General features: G+C 53.5%; 1 protein-coding gene across 2 annotated transcripts in view; it reads right to left on the reverse strand.

The window, feature by feature from the left end:
- Positions 1 to 16128, reverse strand: part of ARSG (arylsulfatase G) — a 69742-nt gene extending 53614 nt beyond the window's left edge. For both annotated transcript variants that reach the window (XM_052657093.1, XM_052657094.1), the window contains exon 1: positions 15986 to 16128. The gene's annotated coding sequence lies outside the window, so the exon portion shown is untranslated. The remainder of the gene's footprint in view (positions 1 to 15985) is intronic.
- Positions 16129 to 21592: the final 5464 nt, after the last annotated feature.

The following is a 21592-nucleotide window of genomic DNA, read 5'->3' on the forward strand; positions in this document are numbered from 1 at the left end:
CACATGTTTTCCTTCTTATTCGAGTATTGAACGGGTTCATCAGTTTCTCCACCTGAGAATTAGTGATGCTAATAATATTTGCAATAGACTGATGATTACAGGGCTGGAATCAACATTAGGGATGATGTCTGAACCCGCTCACTGTATGGGGGGAGTATTCTGAGGCCCCGTGTTCCAGATCGGGGGGCAAGACCCAGCACCCCACTCTGCGAAACACCAGTGCTCCCCGACTGCCACCCCAACACGTTTCTCTGACTCAGGAGAAACCAAGCACAAACGTGTCAAACCGATCGAGGATTCTAAAAGGGTGAGACCCTTACTACCAAGTCCTGCTTCTTTCTAACAGTCAAGCTGTTAGAGTTTTGTTTGTTTGGGGTTTTTGTTTTTGTTGCTGTTTTGGGTTTTCGGCTGCACCTTAGTTCTCCGACCAGGGATAGAACTTGGGCCCTTGGCAGTGAGAGCACCAAGTCCTGATGACGTGGAATTGATTGGCATTTATTTGGAAATCCCAAATGAAAGAGCGCTCTGCACTTTTTCTTTTGGTTGCGCTGTGCATGCAGGGTTGCAGCGCCCAGACCGGGGACCGGGCCCAGGCCCCTACAGCGGGAGCTCAGAGTCTGAACCACTGACCCGCCCAGGAAGTCCGTCTGTACACAGTTCTTGATAGAAAGTAACTGGCGGGAAAGGAAAGGAAAATAATTAAGTTAATGGTTGAATCTGAGTGGACAGTCCAGGGAGCTTTTACTGTAGAACTCTTTCCACTTTGCTGTACATTTGAAATGTTTCATAATAAAATGTTAGGAAAAAATGTCCAAAGAGCGTTTAATGGAAATGTGTCCCTTTACATCTTGACAATGTAATTTGTAAAAAGAAAATCTTAAATCAACCAGTGCTTCTCACATTTTGATGCACATACAAATCAACTGGAGGGTTTATTGAAATGCAGGTTCATCAGGTGAGGCTGGTACCTGGAAGTTGTATTTCTAATGTAGTCTTTGGATCACATTTTGAGTAGCAAGATACTTAAGGGAAAAAAAACAAAAATCAATGACTTCCCTGGCGGTCCAGTGGCTAAGGGTCCAGCTGCCAATGCAGGGGACACGGGTCCGACCCCTGTTCGGTGAAGACCCCACATGATGTGGGGCACAACCGTGAGCCACGCCCACAAGCCACAGCCCCCGAGCCACGTGCTGCAGCTGCGGAAGCCCGTGCTCCACGGCGAGAGCCACAAGAAGCGGCACTCCGCAGCGAGAGCGCAGCCCCCGCTCCCCACAGCTAGAGAAAGCCCACCCGCAGCAAAAGACCCCACACAGTCACAACACACGATAAACCAAATAATTCAAGACAAACAAAGGGAAGCATGTTAGTCGCTCAGGCGTGTCCGATTCTCTGCTACCCCACGAACTGTGGCCGGCCAGGCTCCTCCGTCCCTGGGATTCTCCAGGCAGGAACGCTGGAGTGGGCTGCCACGCCCTCCTCCAGGGGACCTTCCCGACCCAGGTCTGCGGCACTGCAAGCAGATTCCTTACCATCTGAGCCGCCAAGGAAGCCACTAACAGACAAACAAAAATTAAGATTCTGGTCCCAGAAGAAAACAAACCTGACTGGAGGCGATTAACATAACTAGAGATGATTCAGCTTCCTTGGAAAAACACAAAAGCAATGAATCAGGTTGAGTTTTGAAAGACAGAAATGGAAGGTCATGCTCTCAACTGCAGGCTGCAAATGGAAACGCAGAATAAAACCATGTTACCCCCAGTTCACCTAAAAGCCCTAAGTTGACTAGGTTGGTGAGGAGACATAGACTTGAAATTCTGGATCAGATTTTAAAAGTCTCTACGGAATAAGCTATTAAAGGAGAGCCAAATTATAATATATAAAGATGCTACTAGGGCTGGGACTTCCCAGGTGGCGCTAGCGGTAAAGAACCCGCCTGCCAGCACAGGAGACGGGTTAGAGAATGGGTTCTATCCCTGGATCCGGAAGGTCCCCTGGAGGAGGGTGGGGCAACCCACTCCAGTGTTCTTGCCTGGAGAAAGCCCATGGGCAGAGGAGCCTGGTGGGCTAAAGTCCATGGGGTCACAGAAAGTCAGACACGACTGAAGCGACTCAGCACAGCACACACTAGGGCTGGGGTTTTGAGAGATGCCATCTGTATCCCTGCCTTTGAGGAAGGAATGAACAGGCCACAGATCCAGCCAGCCAACCCAATGGCCAACAGGCTGGATGGGAGTGGCTGGAGGCAATGTAAGTTCTGGAAGATCCAGATAAACTCAGAAGGAGAGGCAGATATGCACTTCATCAAAATAAAAGGAATTCCAAGTCAACAGTCACGGTCATCTGGAGGGCAATGAATCAACTGTTCAGAAATGCAAATTCCTCCGTTTTCCAAAAGGAAAGTTAATATTTCAAACTCAATTAGATTCAACTGGTCTTTGTTGATCTTGAGGCCCCAAAGACTTCTCCCTTTCTAGAAGAAAAAGCCTCTGCACACAGAGCGGGCCCACAAACACTTGTTGACTTGTCTCACTGTACTGGCTTCCGACCATGAGCAACAGTCAGAGGAAGCTTCTCTCCTCAAAGTCACTTAGCTTGGAACCCTAGAGCGCTCCAGTTCTTCATCCATAATCCATTTCAGAATGACCCAACATGAAACCTCCCGGGGAGTGGGGGAAAACCACTGAAGAAGGAAGTTAAAATTAAGGTGGGAACAGAAGTAAACAGATTGTCTTTCTTAAGAATTCTATGATAAAACATTCCTCTGAGGTTTTTCAAAGAGGATCATTAGTCCTTACAATTTTTATAGAATGGAAATAAGCTAATTTGGCCAGTACACCATCCTTCTCCTCCACACCCACGCCTCCAGGGAGACATTTAATACTTTCCCCCACTTATTGTTTTTAACTAAAGGGAAAAAGCAAGTCAGACCTTCAAAGAAAGGACTCCAAGCCACGAACCTTGATTAAGATCCAGGCTGACATTATGGAAAACAGTATGGAGGTTCCTCAGAACATTAAAATAGAATGACCAGAGAATCCCACAATCCCACTTCTCAGGGTATATCCAGAGGAGATGAGACTAAGATCTTGAAGAAATACCTGCATACCCGCCTTTACTGCAGCATTACTCACAGCAGCCCGAGTATCCAGTAACGGTGAACAGGTCGAGAAAATGCACCATATTACACACTCACAATGGAATTAGTGGACCTTAAAAAAAGCAGGAAATTCTGCATTTATAGCAACCTGGATGAACCTGGAGGATGTTCTGTGAAATTAAATAAGCCAGGCACAGAAAGACAAATTTCTCCTGGTCTCACATAGTGCTCTCACATATGTGGAATCTAACAAAGCAGAACACACAGAAGCAGAGAGGGGATGGTGGCTGCCAGGGGCCGGGGGTGGGGGAAGGGAGCTTGTCAAAGCACAAACATTCAGTTTTATGAAATCAACTGCTTCTGGGCATCTAAGGTACAGCACACTGAGCAGAGCTCACGAAACGGCACTGCCAGCTTCAGATTCACCAACAGAGGACCTTCAGTGTTCCTACCTCCAAAACAATTGCAAAGGCGACCATATGAGATGACGGATGTGTTGATTAGCTTGACTGCGGTCATTTTATAATGTATGTATATATCAAAACAATACATTGTTCAGACAACAAATACTGTTCATGACAGTGGACATGAACTTGGGCAAACTCCAGGAGACGGTGAGGGACAGCGAAGCCTGGCGTGTTGCGGTCCATGGGGTAGCAAAGCGTCGGACACGACTCGGTGACTGAACGGCAGGCAAGCAATGCAGTTTTCATTTGCCAGCTGTATGTCAGTAAAGCTGGGCTGTTATTGCTTTTTTAAATATCCAAGCTCAGGGACTTCCCTGGTGGTCCAGGGGTTGGGACTCTGTGCTTTCAATGCAGGGAGCACGGGCTCCATCCTGGTCGGTGAGCACAAAGATCCCACAAGGTCCTGTGTGTTAGTTGCTCAGTCGTGTCCAACTCTGGGCCACCCCATGGACTGTAGCCCAGCAGGCTCCTCTGTCCATGGGATTCTCCAGGAAAGGACACTGGAGTGGGCTGCCGTGCGCTTCTCCTGACCCAGCGTTGGAGCCCAGGTCTCCTGCATGGCAATCGGATTCTTTACCATCTGAGCCACCAGGGAAGCCCCACAGTGCGCATGGCAAGGCCAGATGATAATAACAACACATAAAAATTCACAAATAAATATTCAGGCTGAGACTTTGAGCTCAGTGTCTTATCTGAGGTCACTTTCCCCAATTTTCTTTATACATCACACTTCCCAGCTCAGAAGGGGGTGTGGTCACAGGCAAGGAGATCTCCTGGGGGCTTAGGAAGAGAGGGGGCGGGACTTCCCTGGTGGCCCAGCGGTTAAGACTTGGCGCTTTCAATGCAGGGGGCCTGAGTTCAGTCCCTGGTCAGACAGCGAAGATCCCAGAGTTCAGTCCCTGGTCAGAGAAGGAAGATCCCACGTGCTCCTCAGTGGGGCCAAAAAAAAAAAGGCAAATAAAGCCTTCACCCCCTCCGTCCACTGGGTTGGAAGTTACCTGACCACCCTACTCAACAAACCCCTCCAAGGAAGGCCCATGTGTGCCATCCAAGCAGAACTCCCTGGTGGTCCAGTGGTTTAGAGTCTGCCCTCCCAACGCAGAGGTACAGGTCAGGGAACCAAGATCCCGAAAGCCTCAGTGCAGGGCCAAGACAAAAGGCTGTCTGGGACAGATCTTGCTGCGGGAGCAGGAGCCCGGCCTGTGTCCTCAGGCTGCAGGAGAGGGAACTCTAGCTGCTGATCAGTTTTGCGCGGGCCTGTGCTCTTCTCCGGGAGCCTCGGGGGAAAGCAAGCAAGGCGCTGGGCCTGCTAATGCCTGGTTCTCTTCGGTTCCGGGCGGGCTGATGGGGAAAGGGGCTCATGACGAGGGAACGATGCAGTCTGTGGCCAGGAGCGCCGAGAACCCGCGGAGGAGGCCACCTGGAGACGCGCTCGCAGTCCGCACGCCGGCGGGAGGCCGGTCACCTGACCCTGGCTGCCCGAGGGGCCCCCGGCCGAGCGGCCCACGAGAGGGCCTCCAAACAGCTGAGACAACAAGACAGCCGGCGGCCCTCTCTGGCAGAGCGCTCTGTTGGTTTTCCAAAGACAAAGCTTCGGATGAGTTGAGGCCAAGAAAGACAAAGGCCCAGGGGGGTGTGATCTCTGGGCAGAGCTCTGTGGTTTCGCCCGGCAAGTCGGAGCGCGGGCGGAGGCGCTGCCACGGCTGCGAGTCACGCGGGAGGCCCCGGGGCACCCGCTGCCCACGCGTCCAAAATGATCCGACATCACCCATCGGGCGAGGTGGACCGAGGGGCAGTCTCGATCCGGCCGCTGTGCTTCAGCAGTGAATGAAACATGGAACCCACTGCCCGCCTGGCACCCCCTGCTGTGGGCGGGCGAGAGGGTGGGAAGATCCCAGGGGGCGAGTCAGGGAGAGGACGAACCCGGAGGGGACCAGGAGTGGGCAGGCGAGGGGCTGTGGGTTACGGAAGGTCAGGGGCGGCCCCACTGAGGAGCGGACCTTTCCAGCGGCCCCGGGGGAGAAGCGAGCAAGACTCGCAGTTCTGGAAGGTTCTGCAGGAACGCACACCCTACGGAGAGCACAGCGCGGGGGCGGGCGAGCCCCGCGGCAACAGCAGGGCGGAGAAGGGCGAGGGTGAGACGGCCTCTCCCGCGCCAGCGTGGCATCGGAACAGGGCCCCCGGCTGCCGGGCTGGGGACGCGGCGCGGCGGGGAGACGACGGGGTGAGGAGCCGTGTGCCAGCCCGCGCGAGTCCAGGTGGGACCGGCCGCCAGGTGAGGCTGCCAGGGGCCCAGGGCGCAGCCCTGAAGGCGGAGGCGTGCCCGCCCGCAAGCTCTGGCAAGAGCACCGCCTTCAGTCTCGCCTCGCCCTCCGCCAAGCCCAGAGCCGGGAAGATGTGGCTGACTCGGCGCCCGGCGTCAGATGGTTCCTCGCCGCTGAGCGCGATGAACCTCCTCGGGGCTCCTCCTTGATCCTGAGACCCCAACATGTCACTCTGGGGCCAGCCCAACTCGAAAGATCCCCTAGGAGTGTCTGCGGTGGGCGGGGGCGGGGGGACTTCCCTGGTGGGACTCGGGTCGATCCCTTATGGGGAACCAAGGAACCACCTCCCTCGGGGCAACTAAGCCTGCGCGCTGCAAGTAGAGACCCAGTGCAGCCAAAATTAAGAGGAAAAAAAAAAGGAGTGTTGGGGTTGGGGTGCTGCGGTCTCAGTTCAAAAGGGGATGCAAAAGAAAAGCTTCGTTTTCTGTTCTGTATTTTTCTTTTTGTGTTACTGAGATATCACTGACACGCACTCTTGTGGAAGTCTAAGGCGGGCAGCCTAAGGACTGGACAAACGTGTACTGTGAAATGATGACCACAATAAATCCAGTTAGCATCCATCATCTCCTGTAGATACAAGTAAGAAAAGAGAGAAGAAAAGCAAATGGGTTTTCCCTCGTAATGAGAACTTTGAGAATCTTCTCTCCTAACAACTTGCAAATTCCACAGGGCAGGGCTCCCTACAGTCACGTGTCATACGTCTCATCCCCACAACTCAGTCATCTAACCAGAACCAAGGAAATCTTTGAATACCTCTGTCCAAATTGGGAGAGCAATTCCACTTAGAAGATCAAAAAAAAAATTTCAAGGGACTTCCCCTGTGGTCCAGTGGTAAGATTCCACGCTCCCAATGCCCAGGGCACAGGTTCAATCCCTAGTTGAGGAACTAAGATCTCAAATGCCACAGCTAAGATTGAAGATCCCCAGTCCCAGTGCAGCCAAATAAACAAGTGAAAGTATTTTTTTTTAATTTAAGCTTGAAGACGGTCCAGCCAGGCCCTGTGGCTGGGAACATCAGCTTCCGTGGCCCCAGCAATGCCAGGGGGCAGATGACACCCTGCCTGGCGTTGGGCTGGAACCACCTGCTGGGATCAGCCCAGCGTGGCAGGAGCCAGTCTGGGAGAGCAGAGGTGACCTGAGGTCACAGCTCTGAACACTCGGCGGGCCGCAGGAGTTATATCTGGGTCCTTGAACACAGGTCAGAAAAACAGGGTAGATAGGCCTCTGAACAACAGCCTTTCTCTAAAACTCCGTCCTCCACTGGGAAGAAAACCCATGAGGGGTGGGATCCGATGAAAAGGACTTTCGTCAGGAGGGAGGGGACTTAAGTATACGGAGGGTGGATTCACGCTGATGCATGGCAGAGACCAGCAAAATGCTGCAAAGCAACAGCCCCTGATTAAAAATAACCTTTAAAAAAAGAGAAGCAAAGGGCTTACAGTCAATTACCTGAAATCCACTCCCTTAAGGCCTCTTTGCCAAATGTTTAAGGACTTTTTACAAAGCAGTGTTTATCTATTACTTATCAAACTTTTCGTAATGGAACTTGTCAAACACACAGAAGTTGAGAAACTCACACGTACCCGCCCAACATCTAAACTCAACAGCCATCAGCACAAGGGTGCCCCACTTCATCCGTCTCCTCTCCCAGGCCCCCTCCCTTGTTCTCCACTTACACTGCGGTATTCGCAAACGAATCTCAGATATCATGAAATCTCATCGATAATCATTCCTATATGCTTCTCTAAGTTATAAGAACTGTTTCTACATATACTTACAATTCTCAGTAAAGACCCCCTTCAAAACATAATACAGTAATTTGTGTTCACTATTGAAAACCCAGTGAACGTTGCAATGTCCTCAGTCTCACCATTGGTCCTGGGTTTTCCTAGTTTGTTCTGGACTCCCCTGGTGGCTCAGTGGTAAAGAACCTGCCTGCAGTGTAGGAGCCACAGGACCCTTTGGATCGAGCCCTGGGTCGGGAAGATCTGGGGAAGTAAATAGCAACCCACTCCAGTGTTCTTGCCTGGGGAATTCCATGGACAGAGGAGCCTGATGGGCTGCAGTCCACGGGGTCACAAAGAGTCAACACTAAAGTGACTTAGCATGAACAGTTTGTTCTAATCGTGATCCAAACAGAGTCCGTTCTGCATTGCACTGGACTCAAGTGTCCCTTCTCATTTATATGTTTCTCCTCTCTCTTCCCTACAACATAGTTGTAAAAAAATTTGGTTGTTTGTCCTGTAAAATTTCTGAACTTTTGGATCTGGCTGATTTCACCTCCATGGTGTCCCTTAAAATGTTTCCTGGAACTCTGTTCTGTTAATCTGTCGATTTAGAAGTGAGACTAGATTCAGGTGAGTTTTCAACTTATTTTCTTATTCTACTTATTAATATGTTATTAATTTATCGGCTGCACCGTGGGCCCTGTGGGATCTTAGTTCCCTGACCAGGGTTAGAACCTGAATCCCCTAGTTTGGAAGTGCGGAGTCTCAACCAAGGGACCACCAGGGACTCCCTCAGGTGAGGTTTGTTTGTTGGCAGGAGGGAGGGACAGGCCGACCTTATACTTCTGTTCCCCCTGGTAAGACTGATCAAGGGAGTGTGTGTCAGAGTTTCATTTTTCCCCATGTCATTTCTGCATGAGGAGAGGGAAACTTTCTCTTAAATGCTACTGGAAAAGACCCTGGTGCTGGGAAAGACTGAAGTCAGGAGGAGAAGGGGACGACAGAGGATGAGATGGTTGGATGGCATCACCGACTCAATGGACATGGGTTTGGGCAAGCTCCGGGAGTTGGTGATGGACAGGGAAGACTGCTGTGCTGCGGTCCATGGGGTCGCAAAGAGTCGGACATGACTGAACGACTGAACAACCACCACCACAACTGTCTTTTCTATTTGTGTAGATTTATTTTCTCCCCATATCTGCTGCACCTCTGCATGAAACCTGTGCGATTTCGTTATGCACTGAATGTTTGTGTCCTTTCAGAGTTCTACTGGTGGGACTTCCCTGGGAGTCCGAGGGCTAAGGTTCTGAGCGCACCATGCAGGAGGCCTGGGTTCAATCCCTGGTCGGGGAACTAGATCTCACCTGCTGCCAATAAAATTTTTGAAAAAAGATCCCATGTTTCGCAACTAAGACCTCATGCAGTCAGATAGATGAATTCACGTGTCGGTGCCTTTCCCCTCATTAGGATTAACTCGCAGAGCCGCCTTTGGGAGACGTTGCAGGTTAGATGAGGACACAGGGCACAGCCCCCCTGATGGGACTCATGCCTCTGCAAGAAGAGTCAGGAGAGCACTTGCTCTGGCTCTCACAGATGGAGACACAGAAAGAAGGTGTGGCGGCCAGAACCCTCCGCGAGAGCCAAGTCGGCCGGCACCTCGCTCTCAGCCTCCAGCCTCCGGAAGTGGGAGACAGGCTCCGCTTTCTCAGTCGCCCCTTCCACGGGGTTCACTGTGGCAGGCCCTGCGCCCACCCAGAGACTTGAGCTGTTTCATCTGAGAAGCTCTGAGGCTGAAGCCAGGGCGGAAGTAAGGGTCAGCCCAAAACTTAGGGGAAGAAATGAATGCTCAGATCAGGGACTTCCCTGGCGGTCCCGGGGTGAGGACTCCACCGCCATTGCCATTTGCTGTCGTTCAGTCCCCCATTCCTGTCTGACTCTCTGCGACCCCATGGACTGCAGCAGGCCAGGCTCCTCTGCCCTTCACCATCTCCCGGAGCTCACCGCCACGGGCCGGGGTTTCATCCCTGGTTGGGCAACTGAGATCCTGCAAACTGTGTGGTCCTGCCCCTCATCCTCGTCCCACCCCCTGCAAAAAAAAAAAAGTTCATTTCAGTGAAGTAGTTACTCGGCAAATCTGCCTTTTGTAGAACTGACTTTGGGGATGTGTTGACATTGACTGACTTTGCAGAACATGTGTCCAGGCTCCAGAAGAGTCATTCCTTTGCCGTGTGACTTTGGATAAGTTGCTGAATCTCTCTGGACCTCAGTTTCCCCACTTGCCGGAAAAGCAGGACCACAGAAAAGACCGTGCAGCCCAAACCCAACGGTGAGCATGAAGCAACCCAGTACAAGGGCTGGCTCCCCGACGTGCTCCGAGATGGGGGCCGTCCTTCCCTCCGCCAACTGTCTCGAAGATAAAGAGATAACAGACGTGAGAACACTCTGTGCAAAGCCAAGGCGTTACCTCAGTGACTGTTAAGCAAAACGATTGCGAGTACAGATGGTGAAATCCAGAATGCCTGCAGCTGCCGGCCGAGTCCTTGTCCTGACTCTGCGCCGCTGGATTCTGAACCCAGAAAAGGTGAAGCTTACAAACACTGTGGTTGCCACCGGGACACAGGGCAAGCAGGCGCGCTGACTGGCATTTTCAATGCTCTGATCCACAGAGCTGGTCACACCGTCCCACGGCTGTCAGGGCCATTCTGGGAAACCCTAGAGGGTCCCTCTGCCCCCAGCAGCCTCTGGCGACAGCCAGCCTGGTATCGGGAGCAGGTGGCCTACCAACGCATCCGGCTCTGGACAGCAGAGCAGTGCGAGGTGAAGTCAAGACGCAGAGGGCATGTGAGGGGAACTGACTCTCTGCTGATGCCAACGGAAAGTGGGAATTACATAAGGCCATTTGCAGCAACACGGATGCGTCTAGAGAGTGTCACAGTGAGGGAGTCGGTCAGACAGGGAAGGACAGATGTCACATGGTATCATTTATATATGGGATAATAAAAGACACATGTGGGGCTTCCCGGGCTGTTCAGGAGTCAGGAATCTGCCTGCCAGTGCAGGGGACACGGGTTTGATCCCCGGTCCAGGAAGATCCCCCGTGCCGTGGAGGAGCTGAGCCTGGGAGCCAGGACGACCCAAACCCCCTCGCCCCAGCGCCTGAGCTCTGCGCTGAGACACTCCCGCTCGCTGCGACAGAGAGAAACCGGCGCAGCAGTGAGGCCCCAGCACGGCCAAACCGAGTGAACTTCATCAGGGGAAAAATGAACTCGACTGTGGAACAGAAGCAGAACTCCTGAGAACACCAGCCCACGGTGACCGGGGTGAGGAGACGGGACTGACACGCACGGCTGCACACAAGCCTGGTGGCTCAGCTGGTCAAGAATCCACCTGCAATGCAGGAGGCTCCGGTTCAGTCCCTGGGCCGGGAAGATCTGCTGGAGAAGGGATAGGCCACCTGCTCCAGTATTCTGGCCTGGAGAATTCCAAGCACTGTGTAGTCCAGGGGGTGGCAGAGAGTCGGACACGACTGAGGGACTTTCACTTTCACGTATAAAACCGATCATCTACAAGGACCTACTGCAGAGCCCAGGAGACTCAGTGCTCTGTGACAGCCTATGTGGGGACAGCATCTGAAAGAGAGTGGATACGTGGCCACGTATAGCGGCCCGGTTCCCTGTGCTGCATGCCTGAAACTAACACAACACTGTGAATCAACTCTACTCTGAAAAAAAAATTTTTTTTTAAGTAGGAAAAGGAGTACGTCAAGGCTGTATATTGTCACCCTGCTTATTTAACTTATATGCAGAGTACATCATGAGAAACAGTGGGCTGGAGGAAGCACAAGCTGGAATCAAGATCGCCGGGAGAAATATCAATAACCTCAGATATGCAGATGACACCATCCTTATGGCAGAAAGTGAAGAGGAACTAAAGAGCCTCTTGATGAAAGTGGAGAGTGAAAAAGTTAACTTAAAGCTCAACATTCAGAAAACTAAGATCACAACATCTGGTCCCATCACTGCATGGCAAATAGATGGGGGAACAGTGGCTGACTTTATTTTTCTGGGCTCCAAAATCTCTGCAGATAGGGACTGCAGCCATGAAATTAAAAGACGCTTACTCCTTAGGAAGGAAAGTTATAACCAACCTAGACAGCATATTAAAAAGCAGAGACATTACTTTGCCTACAAAGGTCCGTTTAGTCAAGGCTGTGGTTTTTCCAATGGTCATGTATGGATGTGAGCGCTGAAGAATTGATGCTTTTGAACTGTGGTGTTGGAGAAGACTCTTGAGAGTCCCTTGGACTGCAAGAAGATCCAACCAGTCCACCCTAAAGGAGATCAGTCCTGACTGTTCATTGGAAGGACTGATGCTGAAGCTGAAACTCCAGTACTTTGGCCACCTGATGCGAAGAGCTGACTCATTGGAAAAGACCCAGATGCTGGGAAAGATAGAGGGCAGAGGAGAAGGGGACGAGAGAGGATGAGATGGTTGGATGGCACCACTGACTCGATGGACATGGGTTTAGGTAGACTCTGAGAGTTGGTGATGGACAGGGAGGCCTGGTGTGCTACAAGGCCTCCCTGTCCCTCACGGGGATATTCATGGGGTCACAAAGAGTTGGACATGAATGAGCGACTGAACTGAACATTTTAATATCAGAAACATCCAGAAGGACTAGCTGTCACCGACGCAGAGCCAGGCGCTCCCGAAGGAGGGCCTGGCTGTAAGATGTGAACCGCACGAGGGCACTCCCCAGGCTGGTCCCCCAGCCCAGCGTGGGTTCAATCCGTGTTTGCCAGACAGAGTGCCTCTGTCTAAACCGAGCTACAACCAAGGCCCCCTCCCACCATGAAAGCTCAGCTCCACCTCAACACTTCCCTAAACCCAGACGACCTTCCCCAGCCTGCGGACTCGCACTTTCATAAGCACCCTTGCTGCAGCGCCGCTTAAGGTGACGACCACATGTGTCCTCCCTCCTGATCTAACGAGTAAACACTTTGAGAGGGCGGACCACATCCTCTGAGGTGTGGTTTTGCAGCCTGGGAAACTATTGCACTTGCCAGTGCGCGTGGGTGATGGGCAGAGGCTGTTTGGACGGAGGAGCAGTGGGTGTGGCCGGAGGACCGGTGGGTTCCCCGCTCCTGCCCCGCCCCGGACCCCGACCCAGCATCGAACTGAACTGCGGACGGCATCCCTGCTGGCTCACTGCCCAGAGTCCCCCTGCCAATGCAGGAGATGCAGGTTCGATCCCTGGGTCGGGACGATCCCCTGGAGAAGGAAATGGAGACCCACTCCAGTGTTCTTGCCTGGAGAGTCCCAGGGACAGAGGAGCCTGGTGGGCTACAGTCCATGGGGTGGCAAAGAGTCAGACATACAGAAGTGACTGGGCAGGCACGCGTGCCAGTCATCTGGAAATGCGTGGATGCGCTGCTCCGACAGGGTTAAAACAGCAGCTTAACACTGCATTGCTCCTGGGAGCAGGACGGACTGTGCGTGTTTAGACGAGGTGGGGAAAGCCAGCATCTCCCTTTAAGCAAGAACAGAGCAGAGGAGCAGGTTTCATTCCCTGGACTTGAGAACTTCAACGGTTATCCGAAGGCAGCCTGAGCTGATGGAGTGGTCCCGCACCCAGCGCCTTCCAACAATCCCAGGGGGATCGCGTGACTCGGCACTGAGTCACTGAGTCTAGTACGACCAGCCTTTGATCCTGAAAGTGATGTGATTAAAACCGCTTTGTTCAGAGAATTTTGGTTTTTGTTCTGTCCTGTTTTTAGGACTTTTGCAACAGGTTAGAGATCACGCATAGAGCATGGTTCCCTCTCTCTCTCTCAACGGTGAGAAGAGGCCGGAACTACAGGACCAGAGAAGGATGGAGACAGAAAAATAACAAATATCAGTGCTGACAACCAAGTTAAAACTCAGCATGGACCCAGTGCACCCAGTGATACATCAACACTGCCCAGCGAGGCAGCCAAGCCTGAGACGATTCAGACCCCAGAGGCCCCGGTGCCCGGCGGGAAGGTGACCACCGGTCCACTCTCTGTCCCGCCTGCACCCGCCTCTCATCCTCTTCTCTCTCCCTCCCCTACTCTGCCCTGAAGTCCTTGCAGGGCCTCTGCCACCTGTTCCAGGCTCCCCAAGCTCCAGCCTCCTCAGCCCTCAGCCAGGAAAGCCTCTCAAGCACAGTGCTGGACCACGGGCCGTCACACGCCGAGTCAGTTACCCTGGCAACGCAGCACCGAGCTCCTCACACAGCTACTCGCTGCGGGAGGCACCATCGTTATCAGTACTATTCGTATTACTACTCCCCAAGCTTCCCTGGTGGCTCAGACGGTAAAGAATCTGCCTGCAATGCAAGAGACCCAGGTTCAACCCCTGGGTCAGGAAGATCCCCTGGAGAAAGAAATGGCAACCCACTCCAGTCTTCTTGCCGGGGAAATCCCATGGACAGAGGAGCCTGGCGGGCTACAATCCAGGGGGTCACAGAGTCAGACACGACTGGAGCAGCTGAGGAGCCTGCCCACATTATTCCCTGTCCATGGGCAGGCAGGGTGAGGTGCAGAGAGGTCAGGGCTTCCACCCGAGGGGACACCGCTGGGGGGCAGACCCAGGATTCCAAGCCAGGCCCTGGAGTCCGCGTCCACACGCATCAGAACAGTTATAGCGGGGGTCCCCACCTCTGCGATCTGGTGCCTGATGACCTGAGATTCAGCCGCCGTAATAATGACAGAAATAAAGTACACAATAAAGGTGACACGCTTGGATCATCCCTAAACCATCCCTCCTCCCCGGGTCCGTGGAAAAACCGTCTCCCATGAAACTGGGCCCAGGTGCCAGAGAGCTGGAGACCCCTGGGGCAAACCCCCCAGGTACACAGCCCCCTGCCGTGCTTCTCACAGTCCACCACAGGGACTCGGCTTTGTCTTCTGGGGGGGGGGGGGGCACTCATCCCTGAGGGCAGGAAATCCCATCTTTCTTGTCCTCGTAGTAATGTGCTTCTTATTCATTGGCCTGAAGATGTTTCTGATGGAGTATCCTCTGAAAGAATATGGAAGGGGATTTCCCCGGCAGTCCAGTGGTGAGGACTCAACGCTTTCACTGCTGGGGGCCTGGGTTCCATGTTGGTCGGGAAACTAAGATCCCACAAAGGGTGTGGCATTGCCAAAAAACACAAAATAAATTCAAAAAATGTTGGCGGGGTTGGTGGGGACAATAAACCCCTTCTGCATTAACTCAAGCTGCCCTAGCAAAATAGCACAGACTGCGTGCGCGCGTCCAAGCTGTCGCGTCCAACTCCTTGTGACCCTGTGCACTGTAGCCCATGAGCTTCCTGGGCCCATGGCATTCTCCAGGCAGGAATACTGGAGTGGCTTGCTGTTCCTCCTCCAGGGGATCTTCCCGACTGGATGTGTGTCTCCTGCACTGGCAGGCGGGTTCCTTACCCCTGAGCCACCTGGGAAGCCAGGTGGTGTACACTAGTCTCCTCCCGGCCCTGGGGGCGGAGGCCTGCGGTCAGGGTGCTCCCAGCCTGGGGACGGGAGGGCTGCGGTCAGGGTGCTCAGAGGCCGGGAGGGCCGTCCCCCTGGCTCGTCTCCTCGCCGCAGCTCCCCGCGGCCTTTTCTCGGTGTACGCTCTGACTTCTCTAACCCTCTCCTTTCTTTTTTTGGCCATTCACCTGGGCATGTGGGATCTTAGTTCTCAGACCACGGATTGAACCCATATCTCCTGCATTGGAAGCGTGGAGTTTTAACCTCTGGACCACCAGGGAAGTCCCTCTCTCTTCCTATAAAGCCACTAATCCCATCATAGGGGCCCCACCCTATGATCTAATCTAATGCTAAATCCTCTCCAAGGCTCCATTTCCAGACACTATCGCCTGGGGTGGGGACCAGAGAGTGGGGCTGAAAGGGGGGGAGCACAGACATTTGGCCCCTAAAACCCTCATGGTTTCAAGGTACCTTCAATGCTTCATCACAGCTCAAAATAAGCACAGAAGATTTCAACTGTATATAATAGTGTTAGCTAAACTATTAAACCACTCTCCTCATGTATCACCAGAGCAATGTGTCACAGGAACACCAGAGCAAAACCTCCGTAATTCATTTTTATCTATTTATTTATGGCCATACCACGTGGCTTGTGGGATCTTATTTCCCTGACCAGGGGTTGAACCCGGGCCCAGCAGTGAAAGTGCCCAGTCCTAACCACTGGACCGCCAGGGAATTCCCACCATTATTCACTTAAAAATCACTTGGTTCTCATTAGGTTAGAAATTTTCTCTCATTTCACTCTCGTTTTTTTTTTCAAAACTGCATTTCCATTTTATCGCAAAATACTTGACCTTTATGTCCAAAAGTAGTTAATTACCTTATCCTGTTTTGTGCTGTTTGTTCTAAGTCCCCTTCAGCCGAGTCCAGCTCTTGGCGACCCCAGGGACTGCAGCCTCCCAGGCTCCTCTGTCCACAGGACTCTTCAGGCAAGAATACTGGCGTGGGTTGCCATGCCTTTCTCCAGGGACTCTTCCTGACCCAGGGCTTGAACCCTCATCTCTTACGTCTCCTGCATTGACAGGCGAGTTCTTCACCACGAGCTCCATCTGGGAAGCCAGACTTTGTATATAAATTGAAATTTGTTTAATGCTTTGCTCCAAGTGTAAAAAAAAAAAAAAATCCCTTCTAGATTAAGCCACTGTCATTATTACTGTAAGTCATTTGTAATCAAGCCACATATATTATAAACTTTGACAGGTTATCATTAAGCACAAGATAACGTTCTTGGAAATACATCTTTAAGGAGAGGCACTCGGGGGGTGGGCCACACTGACTTGCAGAGCGGAGTCTTCCCTGACAGAACATTTTGATCTTCCCCCAAGAGGTGTTTACAGCTGGGGCAGCGCACCCTGGTGAGACCTTGGCTCTGGTTGAGTGAGAGAAGGCCCACTGCGCAGGGATAAAGAAACACCGCCCTGCACTGCGGTGGACTCTCACACAAACCAGCTGAGAAAAGAGCTGATGTTCGGAAAAGCGATCCCCCCACCTCTGCACCTAGGAACAAATTTTCCCCTTGGCGAATCTCCAGAGTTTTCACAAAACACGCATTTCTGTTTGAAGGTCACTCAGTTCGGTTGTGCAGTCGTGTCCAACTCTTTTCGACCCCATGGATGGCAGCACGCCAGGTTTCCCTGTCCATCACCAACTCCCGAAGCTTATTCAAACTCATGTCTCAGTCGGTGATGCCACCCAACCATCTCATCCTCTGTTGTCCTCTTCTCCTGCTGCCCTCAGTCTTTCCCTCGAGTGAGTCAGTTCTTCGCATCAGGCGGCCACAGTATTGGAGCTTCTGCTTCAGCATCAGTCCTTCCAATGAATATTCAGGACTGATCTCCTTTAGGATGGACTGGTTGGATCTCCTTGCAGTCCAAGGGACTCTCGAGTCTTCTCCAGCATATCTTTCAACTCTCACATCCATATATGACTACTGGAAAGACCATAGCTTTGACTATATGGACCTTTGTCGACAAAGTAATGTCTCTGCTTTTTAATATGCTATCTAGGTTGGTCACTTGAAGGTCGCTGCCTTCCTTCAAACCATCAGATGGGTCTGGGTTGGGGGACTCCTATAAAGGTCAAGAAAAACTCAGTACCTCCACCTGAAAAATTAAGATTTCTAGAGGTTAAAATCAGTAACATTCTCTGCTGCCTGCAAAGTTCAGTTCAGTCACTCAGTCATGTCCGACTCTTTGCAACCCCATGAATCGCAGCACGCCAGGCCTCCTTGTCCGTCACCACCTCCCGGAGTTCACTCAGACTCATGTCCATCCAGTCAGTGATGCCATCCAGCCATCTCATCCTCTGTCGTCCCCCTTCTCCTCCTGCCCTCAATCCCTCCCAGCATCAGAGTCTTTTCCAATGAGTCAACTTTTCGCATGAGGTGGCCAAAGTACTGGAGCTTCAGCTTTAGCATCATTCCTTCCAAAGAACACCCAGGGCTGATCTCCTTCAGAATGGACTGGTTGGATCTCCTGGCAATCCAAGGGACTCTCAAGAGTCTTCTCCAACACCACAGTTCAAAAGCATTAATTCTTCGGTGCTCAGTCTTCTTCACAGTCCAACTGCCTGCAGAAGCAGACACTAAAAGTTTTAAAGGAAGAATTTGTGTCCATCAAGGGATTTCCCAGGTAGTCCAGTGGTTAAGAACCTGCCTTGCAACACAAGGGACGTGGGTTCAACCCCTGGCTGAGGAGCTGAGATCCCACGTGCAGTCGGGCAGCTAAGCCCACAGGCCACAACCAAAGAGAAACCCAGGCACTGTAACTAGACCCAACACACCCAAAATAAGTAAGGAGTAAATGCTTTTAAAGTAAAATTTTAAAAATCAAAAAAAAAAATTGGGTCCATGGAACACACATGGTTGGATCATGGGCGCCAGAGGCAGACACAGGAAAGGGGGAGACGGGGGGCAGGCCGGTCACCAGGGTCTCCCCACAAGCCCCTCCAGGTTCTGCTCTTCACTGGCTGCTCTGAAGACCCAGCCCTTAAAGCAGGCCTGCGCCTCCCTGAGCTCCAGACAAGATTCCTTTCAGGCTACTTACCCCAAGTTGAGGTTCTCACGGGCTGGTAAATGCAGAGAGCTTATTTGCAAGCCAGGGTCATATCTGCCTAGCAACCCAACGTGAAGACTAGAAGGACTCGGCCTTTGGCTGGGACCAGGCAGGCCAAGTGCGCACAAAGGAATCTGTTCTCATGCAAATGAGCCAAAGCCAGAGGGTAGAAAAGAGCCCTGCGGACCTCTCTCTGGAGCCAGCGTGCTTCCAAAGGTGCCTCGGGACCGCCTAAGGGGCTCACGATAGCCTTGGCTCCAGCAAGTGAAGCCTGGGGCTCTGCTGCCTCTGGGTTGCGACAGACACAACAGGAGGGGCGAAGGGGGCGCTGAACTCGGAATTTAATTTCCTGATTTTTCTGGTTCTGTATTCCAGATTCCAAAGGTCCTTTTGTTCAGGTTTAGAACTAAACAGAGTTTGTTTTGTTTGGGGGGCAGTTGGTGGGGCAATTGATTCACATGGTAATGCAGTGCTTTCCCTAGAGAAGAGGGAAAAAAAGCAGGGTGTCCACCCTTGGTCTCACTAGGATCCAGGGAACAAGTTGAAACCAGCCCCTAACCAGGGTGGGCAAAGGTCACAGGTTTGCGGCTGGCAATACCAGGCAGAAGCTGGGGTCCCAGACACCCTGCTGCTGTCCACACAGGTGGCAAGTGTCACACCTGATGGGCTCTCGTTGCAAGAAGCCGGCGTATCTGCACCTGGGCAGAATCCCTCTCGCGCTCTGTGCCTCAACCTTTCTCATCTGTAAAGTGGGCGTAAGTGCCAACTGTAGAAGGCTAGTGATGGGCTTCCCAGGGGCACTAGTGGTAAAGTACTGGATTGCCAGCGCAGGAGACTCAACAGACTCTGGTTCCATCCCGGGGTCGGGAAGATTCCCTGGAGGAGGGCACAGCAAACCACTCCAACAGCCAGAGCCTGGCGGGCTACAGTCCACAGTGTCACAGAGTCCAACACGACCGAGCGCACAGACAGATGGGCACAAAATCGGGTCACACAAATGGCACCTGACGCAGGGAGCAAAGCCAAAGGGAGACAGACAGCGACTAACAGGTGGCGGTGTTCCGTCACTGAGTCGTGTCCAACTTTTTGCGACCTCATGGACTCCAGCACGCCAGGCTCCTCTGTCCTTCCCCATCTCCCGGAGTTTGCTCAAATTCACGTCCAATGAGGCGGCAACGCCATCCAACCATCTGACCCTCTATCATCCTCTCCTCCTTTTGCCACTAACAGGTATAATTAATGTTAATAAAATAGCAACCCATTATTATGGCACCCCGCTCCAGTACTCTTGCCTGGAAAATCCCATGGGCGGAGGAGCCTGGTGGGCTGCAGTCCATGGGGTCGCTAAGAGTCAGACACGACTGAGCGACTTCCCTTTCACTTCTCACTTTCATGCATTGGAGAAGGAAATGGCAACCAATCCAGGGTTCTTGCCTGGAGAATCCCAGGGACGGAGGAGCCTGGTGGGCTGCCGTCTATGGGGACTTAGCAGCAGCAGCAGCACCAGCAACCCATTATTATTGTTATTATTATTATAGCTCAGTTCAGTCCAGTCGCTCAGTCGTATCCAACTCTTTGCGACCCCATGAATCGCAGCACGCCAGGCCTCCCCATTATTATATTTATGCTCCTCCAAAAGCTAGTCATTTCACTTGGTCCAAGACCCAGATGTGATTTTCCCAAAGGTTCATTTGCCCCCAGGACTTTCTGCACTTTTTGTCTAATTTTTAAAACCAAGAAGCTGAAGGACCAAGATCTTCTGTGACTTGGCGGCAGTCACTCAGCTAAATCAATGGACTGCGTGCTCCCTTAGGCTCCTAAGCAGGCCTCAGTACAGTATGTGCTGTGCCATGTTGGATACGGCATTTCCACGCTCCGACAGGGCTGTGTCCTGACGCACTGTAACATCCTAAGTTTCAAGGATTATGTTTCCAGGCACTCCTGATTCAGCACTAAGTGCTTGCATGCCGGTGGTTAAAATCAGAGTCTAAATATCATTACATTGGAGTCTAAGAAGAACAACTCGAAAAGGATCCCCAGGCCGTTGGACCTGATAAGTCAGAAGTAGCAGTGAGGAGAAGCAGTTACGGCGACTGAGGGCTTACCATAAGGCAGTCTCTGGGATCCGTACTTTACCGACATCACCAATCACGCCCTCCGGTTCTGGGAATACCACCACTGTCCCTACCGAATAGATTTGGAAATGGACGCTCCAGGAATCAGGCTGCCTCTGCAAGGCTGCAAAGCGCCCCCGCGGTCCCCAGCGCACTGTCCGAGTCCCAAAGGAGCCCTGCGTCCTCAGAGCCCGCCCCTGGGCCACCCCTGACCCGCAGGACTCGGACCCAAACCACCAGAGAGAGCAGGCAGCGACTGCGCAGAGATCAGAATCAGGACTCGGACCCCCGACTCCGCCCGGCGGCGGCCCTCCGTACGCGCACCGCCGAATTCGGGTCTCCCGAGTTGCAGACATAAGGAGCACGTTCTCCGAACCCAGACAAGGGAGCGGCCGGCGGGTGCGGAGGAGGCCTCTGCTTCCCAGCATGTCTCCACGAGGCCGCGGGGACGCGAGGTGGACGCCAGGCGGCCCAGCCTGGGGCCCCCAAGGCTCCGAAACACACTGCTTTGTCCCCGCCACGAGCTCGTATCTGAGGTTTCCCGAGTATCGTGTGCTGAGTGCACTGTGACCCAGGGGTCGGGGCCCCCGGACGGGGGCGCGCACCCCAGCCACGTCCCCGCGGAGCCCCCCCGGGAGTTAGGCGGCCGCGCACCTGCGAGGACGCCGCCTCCCGCCCGGAGGGGAGGACGCGCGCGCCCCGGGCCGGGGATGCTGACTCAGCCCGGCCGCTCGCTCACATCCCCGGCGCGCCACGCGATGCTGTCGCCGCTGCAGCAAAGGGGGTGAAGCGAGGCTCCCGTGCAGCGGGGCCGCGAGCTCCCCGGGGCCCCTGCGGTCCCCGTCGCCCCCGCCAAGAGGAACCGCGGGGATGCGCGTGTTGACGAAACCGGGGGAAGTGGGCGCGGGAGGAAGAACTCGGGGTCCCCGGCGCCGCGCGCGCGCGGCTCACACCCAAACTGGAAGGAACCTGTTCTGCCCGCGGCGGGCGCGGAGCCGCAAGCCGAAGCCCTGCGGGCGCGGGCAGGGCCGCGCAGGGGGCGCGCCGGGAACCTGCGGGCAGGGAGGCGGCCCGCGGAACCCGCGCGCCGGGCCGGAGGTCCCCGCTTTCTGCGCGGCCGGCGCCCGGGTCCGGCCAGGCTGGGGCGCGCAGGGATGCGCGGGGCCAGGAGGGGCGGGGGGCGGCGGGCCCAGGATGCCGGCGGCCGGGGCGGGGGCGGCCCCGCGGGCCCCCGCGGCTGATCGGAACGGCCAGGCCGTT

Source organism: Budorcas taxicolor, chromosome 19 (assembly GCF_023091745.1).
Source record: "Budorcas taxicolor isolate Tak-1 chromosome 19, Takin1.1, whole genome shotgun sequence".
NCBI classification, from domain to species: Eukaryota; Metazoa; Chordata; class Mammalia; order Artiodactyla; family Bovidae; genus Budorcas; species Budorcas taxicolor.